Source organism: Cebidichthys violaceus, unplaced genomic scaffold, assembly GCF_023349555.1.
Source record: "Cebidichthys violaceus isolate CVI_PGR_0920_01 unplaced genomic scaffold, fCebVio1.0.p SCAF_8, whole genome shotgun sequence".
Classification (NCBI taxonomy): Eukaryota; Metazoa; Chordata; class Actinopteri; order Perciformes; family Stichaeidae; genus Cebidichthys; species Cebidichthys violaceus.
The window spans coordinates 16,782,507-16,788,758 of record NW_027176964.1 but is presented as its reverse complement, the minus strand read 5'-3'; positions in this window follow the sequence as shown (position 1 = coordinate 16,788,758).

The following is a 6,252-nucleotide window of genomic DNA, read 5'->3' as shown; positions in this document are numbered from 1 at the left end:
GGGTGGGGGTGGAGGTGGGGGGGTGGGTTTCGGCGCCGTGTCTGCCATGTTCGCAGCTTCTTCTCGGTTGCTTGCTTACGATCTGGTTGAGGGAAGCAGGGTCTCTGCAGACGCCGCCGCTCACTCCTAGCCGGGTCACAGGTGATGGTTGTGAGGGATTGTTTCTGTTTGAGTCCATACATCATGTTTTAGGAACATCCTACTCATTGTGCCTTTTAAGTTGACCCGAACGTACGACTTTTAAGTCCTTTTTCAGTGTAAATAAAGCGGGTCTGAGCCCGGTCGGTTGTATGGCCCAGCAGATGAAATGGAACTTTTCTTTTGGTTAAATCAAACGTGTATATTTCAACTTTCAAACTCCATAAAAGTCATACTTTTTGTAAGCTACACATCGAACTAAAACATAATCCAGCTTTCTTACCTTTACCTCCGTGTGTTACTCGTATATTTCATTTCACTTTTTTTTTATGTTCGTGCTATTTATACCTCCTGGAGTATCTGCCGGTGCTGCCGGTAACTCTCCGTTAGACCTGGCCTGCTGTGTGTGTGTGTGTGTGTGTGTGTGTGTGTGTGTGTGTGTGTGTGTGTGTGTGTGTGTGTGTGTGTGTGTGTGTGTGTGTGTGTGTGTGTGTGTGTGTGTGCGTGCGTCACTGGGTACCTCCCACTTTCTCGAATATAAAAGTCATATTCATTTTGACCTGTGTGCTGATTTCACCGTCTCACATCGTGGATATCAAACACGGACCCTTATAGAAAGTCATTCATCATGTTTCTGTTTCATCATGTAAATTGCAACTTTTCTACATTATGATAATATATATAAAAAAAACAATACTGATGTTGATGTCCAGTTGTTTCAACGGTGTTTGTGCTACACACTCTTTATGTAGTTAAAATTGGAATTTTGGACTGAAGTCTCTTATTATTTGCCAAAAAAAAAATGAATGCTGTGATACAAAATATTCAAGCCTCAAAATATTGTTCATTGTGACCCGAAACATGTTTTCTCCTGTTCTGTATATATATAATCGGAGACATTTTTATGAACTTGAAACAAAGCTGCTTGAACATTCCTGTTGTCTTATTTTTGAATGCTGTTTCATTTCAACAAAGTAAAATACATGAATTCAATGAAACGGTAGGCACATTTATCAGATTAGCATATTTTTAACCCTGTGATTGTGTAACGCTATAATTAATAATCCACTGGTCTGACCTTATGACCTGCAGCTTTATGTCCATCTGCACATTGCTGATATCGTGGCACAACTGATCCGTTCAGAATGAACATTTATTTGTATTAAATGTAGTCCCTATATGTGCACATCGACCTTGAAACATTCCCGTCTTCATGATGACTTTATGAGAGACGTCTGTCCATGATCTCTCTCCATGCAGGGACTACTTGACACACGGTGAATAGATTCTCTACAGACGTTTTGTACAAAACGTTGCTTAAATGCAGACGCTACTTTTTATTCAAACGCACTTTAGCCTCCGACTTCCCGAAAACACCGTCTCGCGTGATGAACGCTGCACACGGTACAAAAAGGTCTTGCGTCACATCGTGAGACGGATCTTAGCGAGAACACGGATCACTAATGATCAGTTAGATCCTACAGCTCCGGTGTGACTGTTTGAGTGTCTAAACACCTTCGATTGCTTAGAAACACTTCAGTCAACGTCTCCGAACAAACGCATGTCAAAAACACATGTTTGTACCTGCAAAACAAGACAGAACTCTGGGAATGAGCTTATTTCTCTGTACTGGTTAAAAAACAGGCGATTTATTACACATACAATAAGCAGAACAGACAGTGTTGTGTGTCATGCTTTAAAAGGTTAAGTGACTTAGGATTTACTTTGACTAAACATTTCCCCTCCTATGTTAATCAGATTCCTGATGAGCGTTCTTTATTTAAAGGCCAATGAAATCAGGGGGACATAAACTATGAACTGACACAGTTCTGTAAATGTCTGTTTATTTCAACAGCAGACACAGCGGCTGAGCCAAACATTGCCAATAACCCTTATTGATAATTTAGTAATTTTCATATAAGTGGGCTGTATCTGAAAAGATGCGGCACACATTGGACCGTGCAAAAGGCCGCTATTTTGAAGTGAATAGCGTTCCTCTGTTTTCTGAAAGCAGCAGTTATGTCTCCCACATGTTAGAGACGTTGGAGACGTTAGAGACATTAGAGACATTAGAGACGTTAGAGACATTAGAGACGCTAGAGACGTTAGAGACGTTAGAGACATTAGAGACATTAGAGACATTAGCGACGTTAGAGACGATAGAGATGTTAGAGACATTAGAGACGTTAGAGACGTTAGAGACGTTAGAGACGTTAGAGACGTTAGAGACATTAGAGACATTAGAGATGCTTAGACATGTTTATGTGTTTAATGCCAAGCACAATCCGCCATGAGGTGGAGCTTACGCATCACAAAGGGGATGATGAGTGTCTGCTCATCAAATGTCAGTCCCCCTTTGACGACCAGCAGACATGTCCTCCCCTGATTCCGCCCCCCCCCCCCCCCCCCCCCCCATGCAGCCACATGCTGACTACTGACTGCCTCTCCCCTCCCCCCTCGAGGTGCCAGGGTGCCGGTGCCAGGTGCCGGTACAGACTGCGGGGGAACAGTTGGCATACCGTCACGCCAGGCCCGGTGCCCAGATAGTAATGACGAGGAGGGAGTGCATGAAATCGCACGAGGTCTGTGCTCTTGAGAATGTGTCTGATGCATTCTGTCACCTGTTGTGCACTTCCTTTCACGCAGCCGTTTACTATTTTCTCTCTCTGTGAAAAACCAGCAGCCTGGACTCGCGGCGGCTGCTTCCATTGTTCAGACCTGTGTGTGTGTGTGTGTGTGTGTGTGTGTGTGTGTGTGTGTGTGTGTGTGTGTGTGTGTGTGTGTGTGGAACCACCTCTTCTCACAAGGCCGCAGCAGCTTTGACTCGTGATCAATAAAGCGCCATTCGTGCCAGGTTATGGCTGTGACGTGTGGTTCTGTCCTGACTGGACAGCTACGTAACAGAGTGACCTATTGTTCCGTTAATACGGAACAATAGGTCACTTTACAGCCACTCACTGCTGACCGTTGTTTTAAACGTATATAGTTTAATTCAAGACCCAACAGTACATCGAGCTCCTTTAATCTCTTTACCAAACAGAGCCGTCTCTGCTCTCTGCGAGGACAGAACACGAGATGTATACACGCCTATGAAAACATGAATATATGAAAGGTTGTAGCACAATATTTCTTCTTCTTCTGTGAGTTACAATATTACAGGACCTTCTGCGAAAAAAAACCTTGAAACTTTGTCCGCATTCTTATTGGCCAATAAACAAATGCGCTTGACTCTTTTGTGTTGCTTAGCAACGCAAGCCAGTCCCTGTTTTTTTTTTTTAAATATATATATATATATATATATATATATATATATATATATATATATATATATATATATATATATATATATATGGAAAACCCAGCATGCCGCCAATCTGGAGACCTACAGGGTGCAGTGTGAATGAGACCAGCCACGACGCATGCTTAATTAAACGTTGCAAGCTTTTCTGAGTGAAAACGGGCTGTAATCACAGCCCATTATTAACGGGGGGGGGGAGATAACGACATGATCGATCTCTACGTGTAGCGTCAGCGGAGATAAAGATGATTCGTCATTCAAACGTTGCGTGTAGGTTTCATGTCAGCGGTGGTAAGTCGAGCAGTCTTTACTCTGCGTTCATCAGACAACATTGAACGTAGATAAAGTGGCTTTTTGTCATTGGTGACAGAGATGGGGACCCTGTGAGGTCACTCGTGCAGGTATCCTGCTGGAGGAGAGGCAGATACGTTACATGTGGTGTTTTCATGTGATGTTTAAATGTCTGACGCCTCAGGTCTTCATTTCATATTCAAGAAGGGATTGTGCTCACCTCCACCGGTTTCTATATGTTGAAGCACAGCTGGAAGAATTTGTCACAATGCTGAAGCATCGTCATTTGACGCCTGAGTCTGTCACTGTGTATATTTTGTGGTTTGAGATAAAATTTGCTCATGTTTGTGAATCCGGCATCAGAGCGGAGAGCAGGCTGTGTGTTCTTAGAGAGTATGGTGACTGTGGATATCTTCACGTTTGCTCACATCTGTTTACTGATTTTAAGCGCTGCCACTTCTTTTAATAACTAGGATGTTCTGCCTGCACAGTTGGTTCTGTGATATCTTCAACATTTTGGTGGCATTAGACCGAAGTTGCACGCATTCATGTGTTCTCACGCCACCATGAGGACCTTTGTTCACCTGGTCACTCATAACTCATGTGAAAGAAGCTCCCTCTCTCTGTGGGAAGCAAGCTCTATCTGTCCCTCACAGAGCCGCTGAAGGCCACGCAGGGATTCAGACGGCTCCTATCGATGGTCGACGTGTATTTCTTCCTCTAAGTGCTCCAAGTGTTGGACGTAGTGGAGCGTTAAGCGAAGCTTCTCATCTAACAGCAGTAATACGTTCGAGTGCAGGATGGAGAGTAGTTAGTAGGACCCGAGACCAGGAAAGACCAGAGTGGTTCTTCTTCTTCTTTGGTGTTTTCTCAGCACCTTGGTGTGTGACGTATATACAGCGCACGTGTTCATTTAATGCTGATGTGAGGAAATGCAGAAACACACGTAAAAAGGTTTTACATCCAGGTTTTATTTCCACAATAAAAGAATTCTAGATACAAGGTCAGATGCAGATTCATTAATGAACGATTACATTCTTACAAAACTCTTCTGTACAAAGTGTGCTGATGCGTGTCCATTATCACAGCTTCTCCCAGAGGCTTTTGGAGCTGCTTTCACTGCTTGTGAATCATGAGTATCTCTGATTATGCGATGCTTTTGATTGCAATTTTTCCGAGCAAACAGTCTTGCTGAAAACAAAGGCCCGGTCACAAGGACGTGCGGGCGGAGGTACGTCAGAACATTCTAAGTGCAGGTTCCATATTGTTGAAGCTGATTAAACGGGAAAACTCTGTTTACAATGCCAACACCGAAATGTGAACACGTTCTGAACTGAAGAGCCTCTGCGGGTTGGAGCTGACGTGGACTGAAGAGCACTGCTTGTGCTGAGAGGTAGACTGGGACTTGTTGTTCTTTGATCAGCTTCACAACAAAATCACTAGTCTTCCACTCAGCACCACCAACACTTTCCCCAAAGCGGCCTCTGCTTTTTGTTCGGAGCTCCACGTCCACCGCTTCAATCTGTATTTAAAGAAAAAGAGTTGTAACACCGCAGGACACTGACATGCTGAAGTCGGTATCTTCCCTCCCCTGTTAAAACACGATACATTGATTCCGCACACCCAGAGCTACGGAGCATTTCAGGATATGCATGTGTCTCGGGTGTTGCAGAGCACCCAGCGGCTACAGTGCTGGTGTGTTGACAGGCGGTGAACTTCAAATGCCGGAGATGGAAACACTACATGCAATTCCCGTCTCTGTGTTTTCCTCAACCCGTTTCTCTCTGAAGCCTGTTGACATTCCATCCCTCCTTTGTTGTTGTAATGCCAACCTTTCAGCTCCTCTCAAAAGAGGGAGACAGGAGGAGGAGAAGGAGGAGGAGGAGGAGGGGAGGAACAGAGAGGATCACAGCACTTAGAATAAACGTTGTTCACCATATGCAACGAACAGAAGCCCCAAGCTGTGCACAATTTGCAATTACACCCCATTTAGAATGAGAAAATGGAAATGTGAACGCAGGCCGTCAACTCGGTGACGTGTGCTTTCTCTCCAATAAGTCTCATTTGGACTGAAAGAGGGAAGAGGGAGAGAAAAGAGACAGACGGATTGTCCTGCATCTCCAGTATGTTTCTGAGCTGGTAGCTATGCAACAAGACTGGGAGTCAGTGGAAGAGGGGGGATGGGAAGATGGGGACAGTTTAGTGAGAGGAAGGAAGGAAGCGAGGAAGGAGGGAAAGGGGGGGGGGGAGGTCTGTGAGTGTAAACTAGAGAAAAGAGGAGTGCTGAGCACAGACAACACTCTATGTAGACCAAGAGGAGACAATCGATAATATTCACTAGAGTCATTTTGATGTAGTGTTGATTAAAAACAATTTAATCTTCACATTCAAGCAAAAATCCTCCATCTAGTTTCCAAGCAGCAGGTTCATTTGAATGCTGCCCATTGGATCGCGTTGATCTTCGCAGGACACGTTGACGTGATTTTAAAATGTGAGCTGAGGAAACGCGACAGAATAAACCTGCT